This window comes from Lagopus muta, chromosome 2, assembly GCF_023343835.1.
Source record: "Lagopus muta isolate bLagMut1 chromosome 2, bLagMut1 primary, whole genome shotgun sequence".
In the NCBI taxonomy this organism is placed as follows: domain Eukaryota; kingdom Metazoa; phylum Chordata; class Aves; order Galliformes; family Phasianidae; genus Lagopus; species Lagopus muta.
In genome coordinates, this window is record NC_064434.1 from 71,399,679 (window position 1) to 71,427,383 (window position 27,705).

At 39.8% G+C, this 27,705-nt stretch overlaps 2 long non-coding RNA genes across 3 annotated transcripts; one reads left to right on the forward strand and one right to left on the reverse strand.

Annotated features, from left to right (window-relative positions):
- Positions 1-1,730: 1,730 nt before the first annotated feature.
- Positions 1,731-25,301, forward strand: LOC125688694 (uncharacterized). Its single transcript, XR_007374843.1, has 3 exons — positions 1,731-1,834; positions 2,752-2,936; positions 25,161-25,301. It is a non-coding gene; the product is annotated as an uncharacterized LOC125688694 (long non-coding RNA).
- Positions 4,668-21,141, reverse strand: LOC125688693 (uncharacterized). 2 transcript variants are annotated; one of them, XR_007374841.1, is made up of 4 exons: positions 21,049-21,141; positions 18,642-18,712; positions 5,109-5,236; positions 4,668-5,010 (listed from the first exon to the last, which is right to left on the reverse strand). It is a non-coding gene; the product is annotated as an uncharacterized LOC125688693 (long non-coding RNA). The 2 variants fall into 2 exon arrangements; XR_007374842.1 differs by having other exon boundaries at positions 4,668-5,031.
- Positions 25,302-27,705: the final 2,404 nt, after the last annotated feature.

Below are 27,705 nucleotides of genomic sequence, written 5' to 3' on the forward strand. Positions count from 1 at the left end.
GCATTTTGAAAATAGAACTCTCTCTTGATGTCTGTAACCAGAACATGCTGTCCTATATTGCCTTTCACTCGTAAGGCTGCTGTTTAATTCAGCCTCACATTACAAATAGCCACAAGCTCTGTATAAGACAATGCTGGGCCACTTCTACATCATTTAAAGCAAATTCTCATGTGGACATGTTTGGGAGTAACCAGATCGCATTGTTCTTTCTACGCTTAACGGCAGCTCATCAAACTGAAAAAAAAAAAGGAGAAAAAAAAAAAAAAAGACGTTCTTTGAGACCCAGAAGAAAGGAAGAAAACTGGAAAATATTCTCTATGATTTCAGTTCTTCTCAACAACAAAAAATTTGTAAGCTCTACCTTTTGGTTATATTTGTGCAAGAAAGAGCTGTTACAGCAAAATATTTGAACTACTGGCCTGCATTTTTTTTTCCATCTTTGCCTTCCTAAAGCCTACTCTCTTCCTTATGACTTGTATACTTCAGCTGTGGGAAAAGCCTGGCTCCATTCCCTCAGCCCCATACCTGGCAGCAGCAGATCCCCATGAGTTCTCTTCAAGTGGAAGAGGCCAAGTCCCTTCCTCTCACCACACATTGCTGTTCTTCCCATCCAGAAATGAAATTGCTTTTATCCTTGGCTCAAGCTACACAGGTTTGCCCGTCCTTGTCCCCACATTAGTGTTGGTTGCTCTTCAGGACTGGCACACAAGAACTGTACTTTATCTTCCTAAATTAGAGACTCTGCATGCTGGTAGGAAGCCAGCGGGAGATGCTTCCTCTCCAGCAGGCAAGCTAGCGCCAGTCAGCCCACAGGCCTGGGCCTCTCTGTGTGAACAAGAGGCTCCTGGCAAGCCAATGTCCAGGGGCCCCTCTTGTCTCAAAGGCTGCCTTTCCCCAAAAGCTGCAGGCCCCACTTCTTTCCTCTGCTTGAAAATCTGCCTGCAGTTAGTACAGCCTGAATTATCTTGGTCATAATGACTCAAAGAGATGTAACCTTGGTTTTGAAGCACGCTACAGTACGTAAAGCATGAAAGAACTGTTCATCTCTTTGTGAGAGGCAAAGGGAGTTCTGGGAGTTCTTTACAATTTATCCAGCCTCTTACTCTGCAAGTTAAAACTTACAGTGTTAATAGAGGATCCATCCTGACAGCCTTTAAAAAGGAGGAGGACAGATGACCTTTATGGCATGTTCTGTAGCACAAGAAACACTACAGCATCGTTTTCAGGATAGGAGAGAGAAATTGCTAGCAGAGGAACAAGACTGACTAAAACAAGCCAAACTTGCCCTGCAACATCTCCTTTCAGTAGCGGAGATATAATTTTGCTCTTAGACTTGTTCAAGTACAGTAACATAACAGCAGAATTCAGCAAAGAATAGACTCTTAATTCACAGCTCAATAAATGTGCCCTTTTTTCTGCTTCAATACGGATCATCCTTATCTATATATTTGACACCCAGGTTCACTAAGTCCAGGGACCATTGTGAAGCAGAACTATAAAAGAACATTCATTCTGATTTAGTTTTGTAATTAAGCTGAGGTCCTCGGGTCTATTTCAAGGCCATTCTAATCTCTGAACTTCTAGAAGAGTTGTTCTGATTTTAAACCAGTGTGTGTTAAAGAAAATATTGGCCTCCTTTCCCAGAGCTGGACTTGCGCAATGCTTACATTTAAAACTAATTCCACTGAGACCCCCATAGCTGCTTTGATTGCAAAAAGCCAAATGTTTCTATCCACTACACAGCAAAGGAAGGAGCAAAGGGCTTTGCAAACTGGAAAAAAGGACAAGACGAAAGCACAGATGAGATGGGAGAGAGCTTTGCCCTATATTCCTGGTGAGTCTGCAAAATCTCTTCACTATTAACATTACAAAGTTTGATATCTGAAAGTTTCAGAGAAGCCAGCATGCAGCACCTGGAAAGGGTATAATGCCTAACCACCAGCATGTTTTTCAGGCAAAGTTAATGCTGCTTGCAGCAATGTTAGCATGAGCTTGGTGCAGCTGTAGCTGCCCCAAGGAGCACAGACTAGCAGCAAAGCAGTTTTGGCAACAGGGATTTTTAAGGGCAGTGCTACCACATAGTGGGATGGTGAGCAACAGTGAAGCAGTGTTGCTGCCAGATGCCCTGATGAGCCTGGCTGGGTCAGGGCCCTTGGCTCAAGTGGAACTTCTGGCAGGCTGTGTGACTGAAGGGAGGTGAAGGTGAACACTCCTGAGAACCCACACAGCACATCCAACTGTGGATCCTAGGCTTTCACTTCTTGCTCCAGGAAGGTCTCAGATCTAGGGATTGGACTAGATTAACTCCTTAGGTTCCATCAAAACCCTACGATTCTGTGATTTGTGATCTGTGGCATACACAGGCTGTTTATGGAAGGCCCTCTGTACCTCTCATGCTATCACAAACCTCTTCACTCTCCATTAATGTGCTTTGAGTTTGTGTTTTAGTTTGCAGAGCACCTCAGATAGCCTTTCCTTTCTAATGAAGGTAGGAGGTATTTGACCAAGATGAGCAGGAACTAGCACAGAAGCAGAGAAGTAACACCTCACAGTTTCATGTGTGCTGAAGTCTGACCAGCATTTGGCTGACAACTAGGAAAAAAATGAAAGCGATGTCCTTTCTTTGCCTTCTTTTGCTCTCAGAAAAGACTGTGAAAGGTCTAACATCAGTGAGACTGGAAAATTGAGGAAGAGAGGCATGGAAAGTAGAAAAAAAGATGACCTCAAGCTGACTGTTCATTCTCTCCTCAGTGATTTCACAACTCACCCACCTGACCCGCAGAGAATTCCTCCAGGAAGTGAAAAGTATCTCTTTAAAGGATGTTCTTCTCTGAATAGAGAATGCCCAGCCATCTACCAGTTCTTCCCTCAGCATGTGAGAGACTGCAGCCCAGAATGAGAACAGGAGGCCTGTCACAGCAGGAATGGTGAATAGGGTAAGTTATCTGCTACAGAAACAAATGATGTCTCAAAAAGAAGAAAGAAAATTCTCTCCTCCCCCATAAAAAAGAAGAAGAAGAAAAAAGAGAAATCTGCTAGATCACAGAGGCATTACCTTTCTGAGAAAAGTTCTTGTGTTCTTTCTGTTATCTCAGTAATGCCACTAAACTCTTTCAAAGGGAGTGTTAGAATGCAAACAAGAAAAGCAGTAAGAACAACATGATGAAATTTTGCGCAAGAGAAATCAGAAACTCTGAGGTGTTCACTTAAAGCAGTGTGTCCTTCACAAGTGATCTGTTTGACATCAGTCCCTAGTGGTCTATCCTGTGTGCATTCACCACTAGCTGGTCATGAAATGTGTCAGGCTGCCAGCTGGACAGACATACCTCCACTGCAGCCATTAGCCTTTGGGGAGGTGGCTGGAGCTGGGAGGAAATGCATGGATGTAGAACTGCTTCTCTTTTTATTTCAAAAACAAAACAAAGCAAAACAGGAGGTGTTGTTCTTTCTCTGCCTTTCCTGAATGTGGGAGGAGAGAAAGGGAAAATAAAATCTGGTTCAAAAAGATAACAAATGTTCAGCTCCAGTGAGTCATCACTATCATAAATGTCATTACTTTTACTTAATGATGCATCCAAAGAACCAAAGTGTGCACATTACTTTCTCTTAGAAAGCAGAGAACAATGCAGCCAGCCTTACTTAAATTTAGATGTTTTGTATTTAGAAAACCTCTCGACACTGTATTCTGAGCTTCTATGTGCAAGCTATAAAAATTCACTGTAGCATACTTATTTTAGTCCTTCTTAAAACAGTCGTGCAATAGTCAGCAAAGAATTTATTCAGAGATCTTCCCAGTTATGAATTTTCCAAAGGAAATTCATTTTCCAGGGTTGCTTTAAAAATATATTACATTCCAAGCAGTTGAAGGAGCATTTTCCTTTGAACTGACTTCTCTCTTTGTTCTCCAGCAGGCAGCTCACTCACATAGAGCATTTCCGGGGATCGCTACTCACAGGCAAGATCCCAGCTACAGTGCAGAACCCATCACTGAATGTGTGTGATATTGGGTCCATTCCTCAGCATACTGATCCGACTTCCACAAACATGTCATTTAAAGCCAGCTACTTCCAACCCCTCCCCCAAGCAGTCTGCACATAGGGGGAACATTAATCTTGAAGGCTGTCCGTTTTATTCCCTGGGAACAATTGAACAATTCCTATTTGCAGTAACATCCAAATGACTATAGAAAGATCTCAACATAGCTTAGGTAATTACTCTAGCGCCGAGACTTTTTTCTTTTTCCTCTTTCTGCAGCCAACTCTCAAGTATCCTTAGCTGATGAGAATGCAGTTGGGATTCTCGATCTTGGGATTTAGAATTACACCATATGCTAAATTCAGCTAAAGATGCATTAAAAATGCCTTAGCTTCTGGACTAGAACATCATGTAAACCACATGCCAACTCTGAACCACTGTTCAACCCTTAAACAGCCCTTTTTCTAACCATGATAACTGACTGCTGGTAGTGATTCAAATGGAGGGTAGCAAACACTGTGTTATGGCAGTGAGGGAAGCAAAATATGTTCAACTCTTGGCTGAATTTGTCCCTTTCTGCTATCAGCCAAAGGTGACAGATGAAACATTGCCCTAACCTGATGTAATTAAAAGATAGAGCTCAGAGGAAACAGCACAAGTGACAGCTGTCAAAACATAGTTCAGGCACAATATTCAAGCACTTCTTATCACTGTTTATTCATTCAAAGGTTGTAGTAATAGAGAAGAGCTTGTGTACAGCTGCCAATGCACGTCTGTACTCGGGAAGACAAGCAGTCCTTGCAGGCTTTGCAGGAACTGGGCAACAGTTCAGCACTGGTTGTGAACAGACCAGCTCAGAACTGTGTATCTTTGCCTACCACATGATACTTCACATTCGCAGCAAATAGGAGCCCAGAGATTCCTTGCTTGATGATCCTTTTTCTCCATTCCAGCAATACCCAGTGGGCTTAACTCAGTAGAATTTGTCACTCTGGATACTTTCAGTTCAGGTGATTTCTGGCCTGATAGGGCTGCCTTTGTAATTAAATGAGAGTACTAAAAGATAAAAAGTGTTTGTCTAGATTTTACTCTCTGGAGCAGCGATGGTCTGGAAAACCATTGCCCTGTCTTACCATGGTAGCTTGTCTGCTTCTTCGGCAGCCTCCAACTGTTAGGATTCATCCCACTTTCTTTAAGAACAGTAAGCTAAGGAGTATCCCAGGGTTCAACCCAAATTGAAAATGAGTCTTCACACTTCAGTCTGAAAAGACAAATTCTGAGCCATTTGTCTGCTTTGGTTCACAGTGCTTTCCTCTACAGCCCTATACAGGTAAATTATACTTAATCCAGTTGTTAACCGTATGTGGCTCAGCAACCACTGATTCCCCATCCCTGTGGCAGCACTACACTGTCACACAAAAAGGATGACATCAAATATCATCCTTAAATTAAAGAAGTCAAATATCATACCAAGCTGTATAAACAGAATGCACATACAGACTAAAATACATTCATAAAGCGAGGAACTTGTACTCCATGAAGTGCTGATAAAGCATGGCCTGGATTACTGCATCCAATTTCAGTAGCCCACTTCAAGGAAGAGATCTAGACAAAGTATGCAGGAGGAAACGATCAAAGAGTTTGGAAAGATTTAATCTGGAAAAGTGAAGACAGTGGAGAGAATGGTAAGCTTCATGTACACAAAATGATACTGCAAATCAGGGAACTGACTCTTCCCAGTGCCTGTTGCAATAGGGCAGAATTAATGGCTTTGATTACACAATAGAGATGCAAATTTGACATTCAGGAAAGCTTTCTAGTGGGAGGGTTAGTTTAGCACTCAAATATTGCCTAGAGAGGTTGTGGAGTCCCCAGCAGTGGAGGTTTTTAAGAGATTAGACAATTGCCTGGTCAGAAAAGATGTGGGGAATGAATGGAATGAGTTCCCACATTTTCTTCCAGTCCAGTTTTTACAACCCTAGAAGAAGACTTTTTTTTTTGTTTGTTCAGTTTAGCTTTAACTGTCCTTTTAAGACTTTTGCTGTCAGAAATAGTATTCAAGAAAAGTGATGGGTAAAACCCTCTAAATGATGGTTCTACATTTGGTTCTACATTTGCATACTGGTGCATCACTGGAGCTCCCCAAACTTAATCCATCCAAATGGAGTTAATCCATCAAAACAAGCTTTTTTTGTTTCCAAAACTATAAGCCTGTAGTGGGAGTAGGGAGGGATAATGAAACCTGAGTCCTAGAAGCTCCTGAGTGGCTTGGCTTTGATTTTACGATCAAGATAAGGTTTAGACATATACATCTAACATATGACAGAGAAAAAATTAATGGTAAGATTTTAAAGCATAGAAAGTTCACTTGAGCACAAAGCATCCATGGTTTTCCTCACAAAGACCTCAGCTCCTTAAGCCTCTCTCCTACAGGTAATCCCCTTGAAATCAAAAGTACAGAACCCACTAAGGAAATAGCACAGCTCATCAGAACAGGAGTCAAGACTACAAGATTTGCAAGGCCAAGGCACCAGTTCATACCAGTTAGTTATTGCTCTTACATGACATCCTAGTAACTACTGGCAGCTGGAAAAAGGAAGATGTTATCTGGAATGAAAATCGGAGATTAGGCAAAATTTATTTTCCTGCTGCCAGTAAAAACACCAACACAGGAGGCCAGATTTTAAAAAAGAACATGTGTCAATATGCGGATATGCATGTGTTATCTTTTAACACAGGGTGTTCCCTGCTGCTGTACATAATTTAAAGATCTGTTGCCATCAATAACTTCTGTATCCAGTCTTGCTTGAGCTTCAGTTACTTATTGTTCCTATTTTCAAACAATTCAACATTTTGATATATTTATTAAAGAGAAGCCCCTACTGTACTTCTTCCATTGTATATCATTTTGTATTTTTGACCTAACTATAAACAGATTTTAGTTTTCCTTATGTAATACATGTATCAAGGCAAAGTATCATCTAAGTTTCCCCTTCATCCCTTCCCCACATCTTTCCCCCTACGCTTTACCTTAGATTTCAGGATTCAATTTTTACTTTATTTTATTATTATTATTTTTTACAGTGCAAAGGGAGTCACTTTTTGGGAACTCTTCTTGCAGTGGTGTAGGAGTTTTAGTGTCAGTGTCCTGTGCCTTCACTAAGCACAGACCTGTGGAGTCTCTGTTCCACAATTCTTGTTTGCCCATGCAAGACACATTTCAGTATACATTCCTTACTTAGCCAGAGCTCCTCTAGTCTTAGAGAACAATTCTCACTTATGGCTGCAGATATTAAATGAAATTAACAGTGATGAGTTCAAAGCAAACAGATTCTAGATGACACAATATGTGGTTAAGCTATAAAACATCTTCTCAGCACAGAAGGGATATAATGACGTGTATAAGTTGAAGAAAGCAAAAATTCATGATGTGAAGATTCTTGAGCGAAAAGATACTGCCATTGCCTTAGGCAATCCCTGCACCAAAAATCCCTGGCTCTTAGGTGCATGCTGGGGAGGTTTGTTTTCTTCTTACATTCCTCTCCAGGCTTCCCTGTTTGGCCTTCACCTGGTCCTTGACATTTTGCCCTGGTTCTGGAAACACTACGATACTGAAACCAATCATTATTCAGTGTCATGCACAGGCAAACCATGGTGGGTAGAAAGTAGGAAGAGATGAAGGTCTTCACAAAGGAGTGTAGAAAAGCAGTCTTTTGTAAGCAGCAATGTGTCTGTATCGCACTGCATAAATGCAAAGAGACAGACAGACAGGTGTTCCCAGATCTGTTCAAAAAGCACTGCAGAGAGAAATCCCAGTCGTCTCAATTAGACATCTGCCTAACCTACTGGACTTCATTTTTTTTCCTCAACTGCCTTCTCCGATCTTGTGTTCCACAAACACTGTGGAACAAAAAGCGGAACCAGAGCAAATATCAGCTTAAACCAAGAATTTGACACCGCAGAGTCAAAAGTGAAGCTCCCAAACTCACAGCAAACTTCTACCTGACTTTCAAAAGCATTACTGAGATGACCGCTGCTTCAGCTTACAAACAAGAAACTGAATTCCACACCATCAGAATTAAAAACCCAGCCCTTGGATGATGAACCAGGTCCCCGTCACTGGGGCTATGCCTCATCCAGTGGGGGGCAGACACTATCTGACAGCTTTTACTGTCAGAGAGCTCCATGTTGTTAACTCCAGAGAGAAAAGACAGTGAGAACAGATAATACAAATGTCTGTTCCAAAGTCCATGATATAAGTTGCCCTTATATTTTAGAGGAGTTAATTAATCATGTTATTCTGGGGATACTGTGCCAGGTTGTGTTGAGACTCAGCGCCCCTGAGCTCCTAAGCAAAGTGTGCTATGTGGGAAAGACAATTTCAAACCATTTCCTAAAGAACAAACTCCTATTTGTGCATATTTGCACAACCAGATTTAAAATGAACTCCCAAGTCTTTGCAGACCTCATGCAGTTCATCAATTTCTCATGACCAGTCTGGGGAAATGTAGAGGAAAGCTCACGGTACTTTCATGTTTTCTCATTAAAAAACACCCATTGTTACATTAATAAGACAGAGCACCTCAGCAGGACGTACAGCTATGTGACATTTCAAGGCTTTTGAAGAAAACGCACAGAAAGGAAGTGAATCCCAGCAGCTACAGGCAGCAAGAAAACAAGTAAATGAGCTTTGGGTGTGGAGAACAAAGAAGGGGGAGCCAGGGAATGGATTAAAAAAGTGGAGATGTAACAAAGAAGGGGAGAACATTCTGCCTGGAAACCTCATCAATATCAACAGACTTGAAAGAATTCTGGGGGTCAAACTGTTTTGATGCACCCACCTCACTGGGACCAGGATATGACACTGAAGAAACACTGCCCCACTCCTCCCAGCATATCACACTCTGTACTGAGATCTACTCTGAAAAGGCCAAAGGAACCAGAACTCCTACACATAATTATCATAAAGAAAATGCATCTCACTAATTCTGCAGGCATGGCTCTCTATTTGGCTTTATCCTTCTTTGTGAGGTTATCCTTTCCTTCTTTCTAGTATTGTTCATCTGAGACCATGCCCTACAGGATGCCATGTCAGTAAGCACCTCTCCATTGGGAGCAGCAGTTTTGCCCCACCAGACTGAGAAGTGGAAGAATATCCATAGATACTGGCTACCTGGCTAAACACTGACTTTCTTGCTTTGGAGCACAAGGAGCTGACAGCAACAAAAGTAAACAAATGCATGCTTTATAGACACACTTATTAGTAGTGAAAAAAAAATTAATGTTAAAAGTTAGGTTTTTGGTTTTTTTGTTTTTTTGTTTGTTTTTTTTAAACCAACTGTTCCAGATTGCTGTTCCATAAGTCCCACAGTTTGAGAAAATCTGGTTCAGTGTGCATCTGGCTGAATACATTCCCCACCACATAAAACCCGTTTCACCTTTATAATAAGAGCATCTCCCTTTAGGGAGAGAAAAGCACAACCCTTTTATCTACTCACTTCAATAGTTTTCTCTTATTCCTTCGTGCTTGAGAAGTTATCCTTCCAAGCAGCTTCTATACCATACAATTAATCCAACTACACAGTTTTTGAACTCTCCCTATATCCTCCCGTATAGACCAAGCAATTGAACCTTCCTGGTCAAAGATTGAGACAACTTCACACATCCTGTATCTTTTACCAGAAGTCCTCAGACCATTTAGATACATTTGCATGTTTTGGCTTATAATTTTGAGGGAAGTTCCCATATTCTTTCATTAAAAAAAAGAAACTGGGGAGGGAGGGAGGTGGGGGTGTTGTTTCTTTTTGACAGAGTAAAATAGTCTCCCAGAGATGCCACGCAGCACAATTAAGTTGTTTAACTTATCGTACTGTTCAGGGAATTTTCAGTCAGCAAATCAGACCGTATCTGTTTTAGCTGTCTTAGAAATATGAAAGTTCATATAGTCCAAAAACATTTTCTTCCTGGCATAAAAATATCCATACTTAGTCACTAACAAAGGATAGAGTCTTTTTATTTGTAAGATTTGGTTAGATTGTCTTTCAATTTCCAAAACTGGTTAAAAATAATCATGCTTTGCTGTTATCATCTTATAAACCATAAAGGAATCTGATAGTTTTCAGTTTCATATAGAGGAAATTAGAAATGGAAGTTCCATCATAAAATAAGTAAATAAAATAAAGTAACTACACTGGCAAAAAGTAAAAATTTAGAACTCTTAAAAGATCTATTTTCCCCCTTCAAGAAATCTCTACCTAATTTTGGTATTTGTGATCTTTCAGGGTTGTTTGATTTCCATAAACAAAGAAATTAAGCATTTTCATTTAACAGAATCTTTCATAAGGAAAACAAGCAGCTATCTGACCAGATCTTTGAAGTATCTTGGATTACCAATCCATATTTGTCACATGCAAGAATAGAATAAAGCATATCTCACTGGTGGCATCTTCAGACTGATGCTAGTATTAGTAGGCAAGTGCAAACAGTTAATTTATGAGCTGGCATTTATTGCCATTTCAAGGTCATTAGGAATTTGTATGTGAAGTAATAGAACTCAACAGCCCCAAGGAGCTGTTCTGCCAAAGCACAGCACTCACCTCCAGAAGCCTGGAAGGCAGCTTGCAGGAGAAGTTCTAAAAGAGTATTGCTGTATCAAAATTAAGTTGAAGAAAAATAAATCCTTGCTTATATTCTTGTATGACATTAAGAAGTAAAAGAGATTTTTTTTAATGTCTAAGTGCATCAAGTTAACCCTTTGGTATTAAGCTGTAAATAAACTTTCACTAAGAGGTGCCACCAATCCTATATTCTCTTTGCAACAGAACTACTGAGAGCCATTAGAGCAACAGCTTACATTCAGTACAACAAGCTGGACATAAAGATCTACAGCTAAGGAAAGAGTTGAACAATCTCCCTTGAATTAAATGTTAGGATTTGATTTCTAATTCAGTCGTACCAAATGTATCACAGCAGCACTCAGATGAATTGTGAACAGTGTAACAGTGCAAGGAATCAAAAACAGTAGCAAGAACACAGTGATCTGCCACATCTCACAGGAGATCTAGTGAGGAATGGGTGATCAGAGACCACATGGAGAGAACTAACACTGCCTGAAAGAAAAACTGCAGTGAGGACAGCTTTTCTGTTCCTGCCAACACAAGCCCCAGTGACCTGCAATTTTAAAGGCAATGGGTACTTTCAGCAACATTGAACCCCAGCACTTCAGTACAGCAGGAATTTATCTCAACTGCAAGTAAGTTTAAAACAGAAAACATATACATAGCCAGAGCACGTGCCCTCGTCCAACAATTCTCACACTGCTGGTAAGCAGTAGACAAAACTAATTGCATGGAGAAGTGCACAATCAGATATAAGGTCCCCTAAGTGATGAAAAATCTATCATGACAGCTACATCCCAGGAGTCAGTTACCAACCCTTCTAAAAATTCTGGAAATCTATTTACAGCCTAAGTTTTTCCAATTCCCCTACAAGAGCTCATTAAAAGTGCCCTACTACAAATCTTCCTCTGTGTATTAAGAGTGATTAAGTTACCTCAAGTCACCTAAAAAGGTGAATTTAGAGCCCACTTTTCATTCTGAGAGAATTAATGATGCTTTGCATCACTTTCTTCTCTCATCCTAGCTTATTATTTCTAACATAGGAGGACAAAGAAACAGTAACACGATCACTAATGCTGCATAATGGCAGTGTAGAGCCAGAGCATGGGCTCAACTTGTTATCCTCAGTCTCCGGCCCTTGCCTGTCCTTTCTGAAGCTTTCTTTCTCAAGACGGAGCCTTTAATGTGTGAGATCTACTATTTTCACTTCTGAAGGTTGCTTTAATTTGGCATGTGTAAATGCACCTAGTTCATGAGGCTGCTCTTCTTAAGTGACACACCTTCATTTTTACCATTCCATCAATTTTTATCACCTTCAAATTCCTACATAATGACCTTGTGTTTGCTTCAAGCTACAGAAAAAAAAACATGTTAATCTTACTTAAGAGGTATAGTCATTTCTTAGACTCAAAAATGTGTAAGCTAGCAGACTTGTACCCTTCTTGTACAAAAGACAGCCAGTAGCTGAACACAAATCAATGTTTCTATTGATCTAAACAAGCCATGGTTCCACTAAGATATCAAACACATTACGGCAGGCTGTTCTCCACTTATCCCTTACAGCTCATGTTCGATATTTTTATTTTTTAAAGAAGCAATTCTAGTCTTACAGTTCTTTCTTTGACCGAGGACAAAAGGGATAAAAGGGATGCCTGGTGGCTACAACCTCCAGTAGGCATTAATGTTTACAGCTGATATTAATTGAAAGAGCTTGAGTTTTAGAGTTACTGATATTTCCTAGGACCATAAGATGTTCTTAAAAAAAAAATAAATAAATCATTTTTATCATGGATTATCCCCTAAAATAGCATTTATATAAGTAGAGACTTCAAGATCATGAGTATATAAAAAAAGGGATTGTTATGACTCCAGTTACTTTTTTTTCCTGAAATAAATTTAGTAAATCCTTTTGCCACACAATTCCACAAAGTCTAAGTTGGTGTTCTAAAATCTATTTTTAAATAATAGCAAAATCCAAACAAAGAATTTATTGTCTCTCTGCCATTATTTTAAGTGCATCTTGCCACCAGTTTCCTTTTCAGACTATGTTCCATGACACATGAAGAAGCCTGGAGCAGCAGACTGGAATGGTCTGATTATCCTTAACACAAAGCTTCACTGATTTGCATTGCCGTAGTCTTGCATTTCCCTCTCAGCTTAAGCAACACTTTCAAGTAGATTATTTTTTCCTCAAGCCTGGCTTTCTTCAGATGATCATTTTCCTTACCTGCCTCTTAATTTGAGTTCTTCTCCAGTACCAAGGACTTCTTCTCCAAGATACTCGTATACAGGTGCAGATCCAGTGCGCAGCATGAGGCACTGCAGTAGTTCTGATGCCCCCTACCCTAAGTGCTCATTGTGTCAGACTGCCAATGACAAGGAGAGAGGGAAGCTGGAATACAATACTGTAGGTCCTACAGCCTGAAGCTGCCTCTCCACCTCCTGTGACAAAATAAACAGAAGGTTCCTCCCATTCTGCTTGAATAAAAGGCAGAGAATATCAGAAAAGAGTGAGCCAAGCTTCTTGCTCTGTTCCACTCCAGAGGTCACGCTCTGTCCTTCATTTTTGGCTTCAGTGAGGCTGCAAAATGCACAGGCATAAGAAAAAGTAGCAATTTTTAATGTGACCTTTGTGGAAGAACAAGAAATTAAATGAGCACAAGAATTTAAACGTTTTTATACCCCAAAGAGAAAATTAAGGAGCACAAGCAAGGTTGAAGAGGAAAACTGACACCAAAAAATAGTTTGCTTGGTTATTTTTATTACAGAGTGCACCACTGCAAAGAGAGAAAAGTCAAACAAACCAACTTTTCACACACCAGAGTTCTGGGGTTCCACATCCATCCCCCCAGTGCACTTACAACTGTAATTGTGGAATAAGTTATAACTCATGTCTTTGTTAATTTTTAAGCAAGGGAGGTTCTCTCTACTGCTTCCTCTCTCTTGCATTTTCCTGATGTTGGCTGGAAGGTAGAGTGAAGAAGCAATCAAACATGAGAAGCATCAAAAGAATAAGTCGGAGTTCAGTGGCTCCTTCAAGATAATCAGGACACCACACTTGCTAGAGACTAAGATCAGAGGACTAAAAAACCCCAAACCATTGTTTTGAAGTGGTATATCATTCAGAAAAAGCTGTTTTGTGGAAACTGAAAGCCACTGGGAAAAACTTCCTCCCATGGGTTTTGTTGCTGTGTCTAGGTTCAGCAAATTACTGCAAATCTCTATGATAAAATACATAAAAGCAACCATAAGATGCATCCGAAATTTCAGCTGCAAAAACTAAAGATTGCACTTTCCAGTAAGGAAAACACAGCAATCCACTCAGTTTTAACAGTGAAAGGGTGAAAGACTGTTTACGATAAATGGCATTCAGCTTATGCAGTATTTTAACCTCTTCAATTGTTAAGTATGTGAAATGCTTTGAGATTATTATGACAAAGCAGCAAAAGCCTCACTAACATCTAGAGATTTCATTTTAATTACTCTTTATGTCCAAAGGTCTGAATTGAGTAATGAATATTGTTCGCACTGTGATCTATGCTGGATTCAGTCCAATTTATATGTCATCGTGAATTACTGACACACTGCAACATTAATTTTCTGTGTATGACAAAGATAAAACACACCATGCACTTTGCTGACTCATTTTCAAAATGAATTCATCTTCTTAAATGTTGTCCCACTTAGAGGAAAAGTGAGGGAGGAAAGGGAATGTACATCACGATGAGGTTATTCAAGTTTAATGCCACAATTAGGAAAAAATGTGGTCAAAATGTATTGTCTAATGCACACATCTGTATGAAAGCAGACATGCAGCTTTGAAACTTGAAAGGTTAGAGACCTTGTTGCAATGCTAAAAGACTCTGTAAAGTCAGAGAAATCATCTATTCTGTGCAGAATCTGCATTGCTGGCTGAGTGTTGACCTGAAGACCGCAGACTTTGCACACTGAATGTCTCAACTGTAAAATTAAACTCTTTGCTAGAAAATGGGATTTCCAAATGCTGACCTGGATAAAGAAGGAAGGTCTAAAGGAAATTCTGATCCCAAAAGGGTGGGGGAACTGAATTTTATGCCCCCTTAGCCAGGAGAGAGAGATGGAAGAGTGGACTACTAACAGGTCTATGAGCCTTGCCTGCACTTTGTACGTTGTTTGGAGGATTGGCACTTCCATTGTTAATCCTAGGTTATAGAATAGATTTAATAGGGTGCAAGATCTACAGGATGAATGTTAAGAATACTATGGCGGGAGTGGAAAGCACTGGAGCTGTTTCTACTTTGTGTCTATGTGATTTCTATGAAGTTCTTTCCACTTCAGTAAAACCCTCCAGCATTCTGAACTTTAATACTCCTATGTAAATGATTATATTCAGAAAATTATGAAGGTTTTCTCTAATGACAAGATAACCTTCACTGAATCAAGTTGCCCTTACTGATTCTTCAAGCAAACTCTGATGTTATATTCAGGTCAGGCTTCTTAAGGGGAACCCTTCAGTCTACTACCATTTCCAACACAAAACAACTTGAACCTCTCAGAGTCAAACAGAAGCAGATAAATTAAAAGAGGAATGTTATTCTCTAACATGAATTAATGACAACGACACATTAAAGTGAGAAAGGATAGCCCACTTTCTGCCGTTAGCTGCAAAATGATTGTGATGTTAACGTTTGGCTGATCTCTATGCATTAGTAAAAAGTATGCTGGAAATACTTGTTATCACGTCTCTCAGAGTATACTTCTACAAGGTAAATTTGTGTGTAAATATAAATTTCAGAGAAGCATATGGATACATGCCCAGACATACAGAGTCTAGTATTTAAATTCTGGATTTCTGTGCAAGCCAACATATTTAGTGGGAAAGGATAAAATAACTTGCATAAACAGGAAGTCTCTATTCTTTATCAGTCTCACTAATATGAAATCCAGACCAATATGCCAAAGAAATCTCCCCAAGCTCAGGTAGCTGGTTTACTTCCCTTTTCTCTTCTGATTAAAAGAAAGTGAAATATAATGAGGTAAGTTGTCTCCACATTGACTGTTAATGTAACTTACATCACTGTGCATTTTATAAATCCTTTCCAGCAGTTTCAAACTCCCTGTTCAGCATTCAAAAAGCAGAATACATAAAGAATTCTACAGCTAGGACAAGAAAAAGTTTGTAAATAGATGTTACTTGTTTTTAGTAAGCCAACAGGTTAGCAGTTGGAAAAATTGAATGTGCTTTTGGCATGCAAACTCTTCTTCAAGTATGAAGTACAAAAGAGAAACAGCCTACTTATGAACCACATAATAACAGAGAAAACCGAGAACTATGACAATTACAGCAGAACATAAGAACACAGAAGACACTAAATTTTGCTATTTCAAATCAAGAGTACACAAGATAAAGGCAGCCACCAAGTTAAACATGACATCTGTTTCCTAAAAGATCAGACACAGTGCTATTAGACCTAGAGTTAAAAGCATACAACTAAAACCCAGTGCATGTTCCACGCTGTGCAAACATCCTATGCTATCTGCAAAACTAGAGTATCAGCTTTCTACCTGTTCCACCAGAGCAGGCTCACAGCAATTACATTAAGCTCCGTCAATCACATATAGGACTTCAAAGGAAAGAACTGTACAAAGTACAAAGGACTGTATAATGAACAACATTTGAAGGAAAAGCAGGAAAAACATGCAGTGTTAAGACCAAAGAAACCACAAGCATCCAGCATTCTGTTTTTTGTCTCAAGCTAGGGCTCTGAACAAAACCTTGAGGAAAAAAAAAAAAAAAAAACCAAAAATCACAGATGACATATCATGAATGGACTTGGAAACCATTTCATCTTGTTGAGATCAATGTGTCTTGCTGAAACTACAAGTTCTGAGCCACTGCAGATAAGAAGAGGAGACCATACATCTTGTTTAAGGAGCCTCTTCCACAGTGAGCAAGTATATTTAGAATCATAGAGTCACTCAGGTCAGAAAAGACCTTAAAGATCATCAAGTCCAACCACAACCCAACCATACTACCCTAACTAACAACCCTCCGCTAAGTCATGTCCCTGAGCACCGCATCCAAACGGATTGTAAACACATCCAAGGGTGGTGACTCAACCACCTCCCTGGAGAGCCAATTCCAGTGCTTCACAAAGCACCTTTCTGTAAAGCAGTGTTTCTTAATAACCAACCTAAACCTACCCTGGCACAACTTGAGACCATTTCCCCTCGTCCTGTCACAAGTGAGAAGAGACCAACTCCGCTCTCGCTGTAAGCACCTTTCAGATACTGGAAGAGAGCAATAAGGTCTCCCCTCAACCTCCTTTTCCCCAGACTGAACAGCCCCAGTTCCTTCAGTCTCTCCTCATAGAGCACATTCTCCAAGCCCTTCACAAGCCTTGGTGCCCATCTTTGGACCTGCTCCAGCACCTCAATGTCCTTTCTGTATTGAGGTGCCCAAAACTGAACACAGTACTCAAGGTGCGGCCTCACCAGTGCCAAGTACAGGCAGGATTACTTCCCTTGTCCTGCTCACCAACACCATTCCTGATACAAGCCAGGATGCCATTGGCCTTCTTGGCCACCTGGGCACACTGCTGGCTCATACTCAGCCAACTGTCCATCAGTACACCAGGCTATTTAGAGGGCACAGGGCTCAGACTCACAGAGTCAGAGTCAGCAGCAAATCGATGTCTCATACACTAGCGAGATGAAATGCAATCACCCAGAGTTCCCAGCCTTTGAGGTGAAGCTCATTCTTTGTTTTGTTCTCACTTGCCAGGAACAGAAAGGTCTCTAAGCAGCTTTAGTAACAAGGGAGAAAGCAGCAAATCCTACAGAATAAAAGCAACAAAAAGAGGGCAAACAGCATTCAAGAGATAACATACCAAGATGGTAGAAGGGCAGCATGGAGGATACATATGTATTTGTGTGCCTGCAACTCTACAGCACTAGAGCTTCCTATAAGACTTGCTGTATGCCAGCACCTGGCTTAATGTTGATCATCATCACTTGAGACAACAGCGACTAGTATTCTCAGGGGGCATTTAGCATCATTGTTCAGTAGGCACGTTGCCTAAATATCATTCCATCCCTTGAGGAATTACATGTCAGACTTAAGAAGTAAGACACTTTAAAAAGGGGTATATTCTTTGCATACAACTTGGACTGATTCAAGTTTTACAGCAGCTCTTGGCATCTTCTGGAAAGGCTTTGGGACCAGCTTGTGTTGAATAATGCTTAGCTACAGGAGCCAGGATTCTCAGATTACTCTCCTAAGCTCTTTAAAAATAAAAAGAACAAGAAAAACACTGAAGAACTATCACTCCCACTAAGGAAACAGTTCAGAAGCATAGTCAGATGTATAAAACTATACATCTTCGGACATAAAACTGCATTTCTGTACTATGTAACATGAAAGTTTTTGTAAGTCTCACACTTTCACAGCATCATCCACTCAGAAGGATTCATTTATAGGCTGCACGCATACAACAGAAGAGCTGTCCTCCTTCCTGCCAACTTCCATAGTGAAATGCTGTTTACACTTCTGAAGGGAAGTGTTCTACACAACTTGCTACATCAACAGCCAACATGAATTAGGACACGCAGCACCAACTTCTACAGCAGTCAAATAAAAAACATAGTAGGAAACGTGAAAGAAACAGCACATAAATCATCAAAATCACATTCTAGTCAGGACACTGAGATTAACAGGAAAAAAAAAAAAAAAAAAAAATCAAAACATATCTGGTATTAGTCACCAAACTTTAGCTTGAATCACCATCACATAGATTCTTGCAGTGTATACTCATAAGGCCAGCTCCTTAGAACATCAGCAACCAGCTAGCTAAGCCTCATTCTGAAGCTTTAAGTAATTATATAAGATAAAATACATGGTAAATACTAACTTTTGAATTGCAACCAATGTAAAACAAGAAGGATTTTAAGCCAAATAACATAAGTAAAACATTTACAGATCGATGTATTTTAAAAGCATTAGGATAATTCTCACTAGACAACTATCCTCTGCAAGACCATTTGTTACACAGCTCCATCAACATTACTCACTTAAGTTGTTCACTTCAGAGCAGGCAGAAAAGAACAGGACTGTCCATGGCGATGACTCAGATTCAAGACTCCTGCAATACAAGGAAAATAACATGAAAATGTTATTGGCTGCAACACTGTATTTCAGGCCCCCCTAAATTTGCACTTGCCAGGGCAGTCAGGCTTCCTGTGCATGGATATAAGCTGAAGCCATCCACAAAGCAGACTGGATAGCTACTTACAAAGGCTCTACCTTCAGGCTAGGACAAGAGGACAGAAAGAATATTTCTTGCTATTCTTTTAGTACAACAGCTGTCAATAGTTTAATCCAGGTAGACCATTCCTGTTTTAAGTGAGAGTCAGGGGACTTCTGACTGATAGAAAATATCTTCCAGACACTTAGTTGTGACCCGCTGCACCCATATTTTCTCTTTTTTGTGGAGAAAAACAAAAAAAGGCCATCTATCACATCATCTCCCATCAGCTTAACATGTCAGAGCAGCCAGCTCTTATTTTGCCACCAGACTGCTCAGGTGATATTTAAATGTAATTTTCCAGAATATAGTTTCCAACCATTAAACTTAATTCCAGGTTAATGTAGATTTAGATTTTCTACTATGGAACAGGGAAAGGCTTCCTACCTACAAAATTATTTTAAGTGCAATTGGAAGAACCACAGAATCACAGAATTGTAGGGGCTGGAAGGGACCTCCAGAGATCATCGAGTCCAACTCAAAAAGAAAGGTGTCTCCCACCAACCCTAGAACGCTGCTGGTCCTTGGACAAAGTACAATTAACAAGAGTAAAACTGAATACAAACTTAAGTGCTTGCAGGCTGACAGGAAAGCTCTGACACAAAGTCGTAAGACAAAGAGCCAGCCTTTATTCAATTTTAAGTTTAAAATGTATTGCCTCCCTATGATATTTCTACCCAGGTGGTGTTCATCCCTTGCTTCAACAGATTATCAGTTGGAAAGAATTTTCAAGCAAAAAATTTGAAAAACACCTAACCTATAAAGGGATCCAAACAGCAGTCATGCAGACAAAGCACGTATTATGAGCAAGTAAATAACAGCTTTTCTTCTGGGAAGAAAACAAATTCTTGGTTCCTGGCAAGGAGGCAAACCACTGTTCCTAGCAACCAATTCTTCAGAACAATAACCTAAACTGATGAATCAGAATTTGCAATGACAGAAACAGAATTATACACAGCCCTCTACAACGGTTTATAGGCAAAATTAAACATAACTACATTACCAGTAACATGACAAATGCAGCTAAGCTGGAAAACACATGGTGAAAAATAGTAACTAAAGCAAATGGTAACCATGAAGATGGTTTAATCATTTAAAAAATGAATTCCATCCACCTGATTGCTCAAGTTACTTTTTTCCCAGTTATATTGAACTGAATTGACTATTCAACAATGTCAATACCATTAACTGCTAATACAGAAAAAGGGTTTTGTTTTTCACATCAAATAAGAAACGACTGACAGCCATGCCAGAGTTTCTATGGATTTTGGCACAAGACAGACTATTTGTTTATTCTCTATGACTTTCTTCACTGTGGCTGGGCAGAACGACAGGTGACACCAAGAGGAATGCAGCAGGTAGAACTTATTTCCTTTGTTCTTTCCTTGGTAGAGAAAGAAAGATAGAGAATTAACTACCAACGTCTCAGTTTCCTCAGGAAAGAAAAGGAGGGGTACAGGATCTCCCTTAAATTGACAACTGTCGTGAGGAGGAAGATGTAAAAGGAGAAAAACATACAGGCATTTCTTTCATATTGACACAAACATAGGCATGCATACTATCAGATCAGTAGATCAGCATCCGATTTATTTAATTAAACAAAGACATAACAAGAGTCACTGGTTGAAAAATCGAAGTTTAAAAAAAATCTAAACAAGGAAGAAGATTCAAATTTTAGATGAAAGTAATTAACTACTAGAATATTTTATTGAAATGGCATACTTTCCAGCACTCCACTTGGATACTTCTCTAAAAGACAAAGCTTCAACCAAACATAACGTATTACACTTCACATAGAGTCAGTGGGTAATATTTCATGATACCTGTTACAACACAGATACGAGGAGATATGCATAATGGCCTCTTCTGACCTTAAACCATCAAAAGCTTTAACCCAAAGTAAGCATACGAAAGAACAAGAAAACAATTTATGGATCCTTCCGACAACTTCATTTATGCTGATGAGAATCTTGCAGTCACTGAATATCCTGAGTTGTAGAGGATCCACAATGAGTACTGAGACCAACTGCAGGCTCCAAACAGAACTATCATCTTGGTAAGCATAGCAACTGAACAGATCAATACAATGGGAAATATGTTACACCAGAGGTGTGGTGACAGAAGGACCAGCGTGATAGAAAGGTGCCATAAACGAAGGGAAGAAGATTGCTTACCCATATCAGAAGATCCTAGATTTAGAGGGGAAAGCTTCACCCAGGAGGGATCTCCAATCAGAGATCCTTCCCCAGTGGCAGTCAGCCCTTAAATGAGGTCTAAGAGAAGCGCATCCAGGCTCCAGTCCTTGCAGTATCACAGCTGAATTGCCTTCACCTGTGCTCCCAGGGCTGACCAGGTCCTTTCCCCAAGTGCTCAATCAGTGATTCAGGCCCTGACTCAACAGTTTCCATGCAGTGGGTTGTAAAATTCAACTGAAATCATTTCAAGGCATCAATGATGCCTGAAAGACTGAAAAAATCCAAAACTCCTGCTTTATGGCAATTAGATTTTGTAGTTATACCATCTCTCTATTTCTTTTAACCTGATAACTTTTGAAACTAATAAGCAATTTAAAAAACAAATGGAGCAGTAAGTATCTGAGAAATTAAATTTCTGAAGCTGAGAGGCCACATGTATAATTTGCCTTTCCTCATCTCCAGCAAGAACCAACCAATTTACGTACATGTCTAGAAACATACTATAAGAGCACAGTGCCTTTGTCGCAGGCAAAAGGCAAAGTCATGTCTCACACAGCTACTGAATTTTGTTTCAGGACGTGAAAATATCCAACTGACAAAATCCAGTTGGGTTTCCAAAACACTCTCGAAAAGGCCACTCATAAGGCTTTTGAAGAGCTACCACTATGGGATAATCATGTGGATAAGTAATTGCATAAAATAGAAGAAAGAAAATGTAGGGGTGAGGGGGAAATTTTCACAGCAATGAAGTTCACCATCTGGAAGTTTTCCACCTGGGTGTATACAGTAGGACTTACTTTATTCAACTTTAAAGCAAACTAAATAGAAAAGATAATGGATAGTGAACTGACCAGGCTTACTGGTGATGCTAAATATTCAGGATAGAAGAAAAGCTGAATAGCATGTATCACAGAAGGACTTCATCATTATAGCAATAAAATGACATGCTAGATTTAGTGTAAATTTATGAACACGGAGAAAAACAATATAATTCCTTGTAAATATACAGTAACACCAAACCTGTTATCATGTGCTTTTTCAACCAAATCTGAACGACAGACAATTAAGAATTGTATGACCTGTATACTCAGCCAGTGGGGCAGGGCACTGAATCCTTCTGCCCCTTACCTTATGAAAGATTCGAGTCGTACATAGACTGCAACTCTTGCTGAAAGGCTTTGTGAGAGCAGAGGGAAATTTTGTCTACTCACCTGATCTGTTAGGTTGTGATTAAAGGCTATACACACTGAGGAGCAAAAATGCATGTGGCAGGGAGAACTCCAGTAACTCCAGTGGAGGTCCCTGCCTTTGATGGAAAGGGAGGGACAAAGCAGTCTGGGGAGGAATCATAGACTGGCCTGGGTTGAAAACTCTGGATTTTTTTTTTCCCTGCATTTGAGATTAGGCCCCCTGTAGGAGACAGTTTGCTTCACTGCTCTAGGAGTTTTGCATTCATTTCATCCTATGGGTTTTTTTTTATTAAACTGTCTTACTGGAATTACAGCTTGATGCATTTGTCCCAGTATAGCAGTTTGTATCAAGCATTCTGCCAACTACCACTCGAGGTAGCAGAGAAATTCACTTATGTTCTTGCCTATGTAAACCAAGAATCATAAGAATGACATTTTCTTGACAAAAATGTTACATCTTAAAAAAACAGCAACTGAGAAATCTAGCAACATGATCAAATCTGTTTCTCTACTGCAGTAAAGGTCTACCTCAGTTACAGGTTATTTCACTGACATCTAACATACAGCATAGTTGAAATTTGAAATTTGCAGGTGACTATTTAAGTCAAAATAACAGATTAACATAGGAAATCTATTTTCATCATCCTCTAACAAGCCAAGTTGTTTTTCCATTTTTTTTTTTTCCAGAGTGAATGCTTCTTGCTATTTCTACTAAAAATGTAAGAATCTCATACAACATGTCATGCAGTTTCAAGGAGACTATTTTCTTTTTGAAGAAGTAGGAGGTGGGAGATCACTGAAAAGAGCAAACAAGCAAGCTGTTTCACTGAGAAAGGAAACAGTGAAACCTGGTTTCCTACAGATTTGTGCTATGGGTTGAACTCTGCATGGCTTCTCTCCTGCTTAATAAGGATTCCACTTGTGCTGCATATTTCTCTCAGAGCATTGAAAGGTCTTTGTGTTATACCCAGACATGCATGTCTAAGAATATATAGCAACTTATTAGATTTTTTACTCCTTCCTCTCTACTAAATTGGTTGCAGTTGCCCAGGAGGTTTAAAGGTTATGAGAGGTGAAGTGACATACATACACACACAACACGATCACACTGGCTTCTTTTTCCTAGGACCAGCCTAGCATCAAACATCACAGAAAAGTATGGTCAGCTTTAAACAAAGAGCAAGAACTACAACTATGTGACTCAGAGGGTCAGACAATCTAAAAAAAGAACAAGACACCGATTAGCCTAACAGGCCCAGACCAGCCTCATCCGGTGCCTCCATGTAGCCTCTACCCTGCACTCACAGGAGCCCCATTTCAGCCTGTCCCTGGACCTTTAGTCTCTGCTTGAGCTATGTTGTAGGGATATCTGTTCTCAGCCCTGTCTCTGCTTCCGCTTTCTGGATAAGCCTCAGACTTGTGCTGCAGCTTTGTCCCCCGCCCTGTCTCCTGGATGGACCTGCCAGAGATACTCCAGGTTTGTCTTTAGTCCTCTCTCTGGCCTCACCTCCTGCTGCTTCTGACTGGACTACGTGGATGGATCCTGCACTTGACTCGCTCCATTGTCTTGTCTGGGATCTGTCCACAGATGCCAGAACTACTCACAGAGTTCACATACTGTAAGATGGTGCTCTGGACAACGAGGACAACATCTCAAGTCTCTGCTACCCTCAGCTCCTGCTGTTCCCTGACAGTAAGCTTCTACAGGAAGACTGCTAGATGAGAAAAGTGTTTGCATTGGGCAGTCAGTGATCAGGAACGTAAACTATGAAGACATTTTTATTATACACTAACCCATATGCTAGCACATATGTCTCAAGAAGAAATAAATAATAATGCTATGCACATGCTATTTTTCAGCCTGAAGAACAACACAATCAAATAGCATTCCGTTTCCACAAAGAGATGCAAGAAATTTCTTAGAACATCTGTACCTAATGTAGAGAACAAGATAATTATTAAGGGGAAAATTTAGCACAGACGTGTTACCCATGATAGATCTTTGTGTTTTCATTTCTAGAGCAAGACATATTTGATACTGATCCCAGCAAGAACTATGGCAGTGCTACTCATGCTTTACCAGCAAGTCAGTTACCTTGTGTCTACTTCTTACTCCTCCTGTTGCTCTCACAGTGACTTTGAATTACCACTGTACTGCTGTCACGATGGATGAATTCCTCTCCAGGTCATACCATGCTGATTTCAAGGCAATTAGTCCCCACTCCGAATTAACAGAACACGACATCCGGAAATATGACTCTATTTTGGTAGCAGCTGAAGGAAATATCTTTTAATGCTATTATTCTCGTCTCAATAGTGAGGAGAATCATATTATTTGAGCTTATATCCTGTAATGAGACATACAGATGCACCCTTTGGCACTGAGCAAACTTCAAAAAAATAAAAATAAAAGAAATCAGTGTGGCACAGAGGTTTTTCAAAAGTACACAAGTTTTCTCCCTGACCAGTGCCATTCCATCTCCCATTTTTCTCTTCAGAAATTCTGTTCAGTTCCTAATCTGAAAGGCAGACTTGTACACATAGACCAGTCCAGTCCTATTACATAGATGAACTATTTTTATTGTTTTCTTCCTGACTGCCTTGCTTAACTACATACATTTCTCTGAAGGGTCAAAGACTTCATAATCAGAGAAACTAATCCCCAAAAGTATATATTGTATGTTTACAGTGATAAGGAACACAACCATAAGGACTGATAGACAAACACTGGTTTGGGTAGACAGTGTGCTGTGCTGGTAGAGACACACAACTGTTTTCTGAAGGTTGGTCTCTGTTTACAGTAGCAAATTCACCTAATTTTCTTCACAACTATTGCCTGCTTACATATAGAGGGTATTTATAATATTTGATTAGATTTATTTCTTCTATCTCTTTTTTCAGGAACTTTTCAGTCTGAAGGAACAGTGACAACCATTGATGGAACATAAAGAATTCCTACTTTGTGAACCACATAGGAGAAGATTCATAGTCAAATCACTGACACAGACAGCACCACAGTTTTCATCTAGAGGAGGCCCTGCATTTACCTAGTGGCTTATCTCTCTGGGAAGTCTGAGATTAAAGACTGGCAGGCCACAGAAGCTCAAGGCTTATTCTCAGATACCTGCTGACACCACGCTTACCTCGCAGGCCAAACAGAGGCAGTCAGAAGGAAACAACTACTGGTATCATTAGATGCCTAGCGGGATTCAGCTAGGCCCACTATCTGTAAGCAGGAACATTCCCTGCAAGTGAGAAGAAGGACAAAACCAAGAACTCTCTAACATTAAACCTCTTAAAAAATAACATGTACTTCTCTATCCTGACCTCAGCAAAATGCCGTACAAACTCAGAGTACTATGAATAAAAAAAAACGAATGCTGGCAGAGAGCAAGAAAAGGGTTTCAACTTAAACTTTCTCTCTACTGTAAGAAAAATAATAGACAGCAGATAAACAAACGGACAGAATTCTAACAACATGCTGAGTCTTCCTTGAGGCAGTGCTAAAACATAAACTACTGCCCAACTGAGGGTACGGGTCAGAGATGGTAGATTACACTCTCATTCCTTCCAGCTTCTGCTCTAAGGAATACTATAAATATCAAAAATGACCTCTTTTCTTAGTCACTGGTCTGGAAACTTGCAGTTAATTAATTTTTCCCCATTCAACGTAAAGATCTAGGACTCCATCCAAGTTTTTTAGTGAACATCTAGCAATAAAGGCAGGCTTCCCCAGGCTTAGCACGCAGTTTATAACTATGACTGGCAGCTCCCTCTGAGGTCTCTACAGGTCACTCACAACAGAATCACAATCTTCCCTATTCCAACAAGGATGTTTTCCAGGCACCAATCTTTTGCAAACACTTCTTTCATGGACTTGCCCAACCACAGCATTCAATTCAGCAGGAGCTGAGTTTAACTGATGCTCATCTACCAAAAATAGAGCCTAGGTAATTGGATATGAAGACACTTTCTGCCAGCAGACTATTCACCATTTAGAAATAAATGATTACTAAGCTACCCATTTCAGAAGACGAAGAGCTAGCTTTTTCTCTCCTCATCCTAAAAAAGTATAACCCATGCCACACACTTTCTTTTAGAGTTACTGGCAATGCTAGGGTATGTGTTGTATTTTTTATTCCAGCCAGCCATCCCTATCCAAAAAAGCAAAAATCCCATGATCAGGAGAGCAAGCAGGCTGACTTTACAGACAACTGGCTATAGCACACAGCCACAAAGAAGACAACATGCACATGGCATTTCATGCTTCTTGAACAGCTCATGTTCTAAGCAGCAACTAGATTATAAAGTATACAAAAGGGAGCAGACCTAAATACTAAGTCTTTGAGGAAATATAAATAAAACTTCAAATGCATTTAGCAAACACAAGGTCCCCATAACAGCAGAACTCCACAAACGCACAGTCGGCATACTTACTGCCTGTTCTTGGTGCATTTGAATGACTTCAGCCTAGACAGAGCACCCAGAAGGAGAGCACATTTTATGTAAAAAATACATAAATTATAATGGAATGCTAATTAATTCAAGCCCTCATGCTGCAATGGTTTTATTCACACAATTGGTTGCAAGCCCAAGGATTCAGCAACACAGTGAAATTACTGATAGTTATTTCTGTATCCGAAAGCAGAATTAAATGGTTCTTCAATTAGGGTACAAGAAACCAAGGGTTCTGTCAAACAGTGATAGCCCTAAAACTCCCCACATGCACTTCTGCAAATGAAAGGTTGATTTATAAAAACTAGCAAAATTGTACATTGAACAAAACAACATTGTATGAACAAAACAAACTACTGGCAACCAGCCAGTAGTCTGAGATAGTTTAATATTACACAGAAAACCTACCTGTAAAACCAAGCACAATAAGTTCTGTGCAGGAAGTCCAGGCCAAGGGTGAAGTAGCCAGTTATAAAATGTTGTTAACAGTGTTAACAGTCTAGTAAATACACAGTTCTTTGCTGTAATTCTTTCTTCAGATTAAAGATGCCTGACAAACCCCTGTGGGAAGCCATAAGTTAACACTGTGATTATTTCACTGCTCTTGAAAAGAAAAACAACAAAGAAAGTCCTGGTATGTAAACTATGAAAATGTATTTTTCATTTTTAGATTATATGGGAAGCTTTGTTCCCTCTTAACCCTTCTACCCTCCAAAAGGCATGTCATAGTTTTCAAGTTTTTTTTTTTAAGTATTTGAGCACAAGTATTTGAGCACGATACACATTCAACACTACTCATGTGGAATGAGAATTAAAGTCACTATGTTTAAGAGAAAGATAAATTAACTAAACGTGGTTATCAGTGAAAGTGGAGTATAGGTAGGCAAGAATTTGGAGTTACGATCTCTCCTCTTCTAAACTGTGATACAAACAATCCCTGGCTTACTCACAAGTACCAAATTTTGCTTCTAATCACTCCCTAGATTTTACA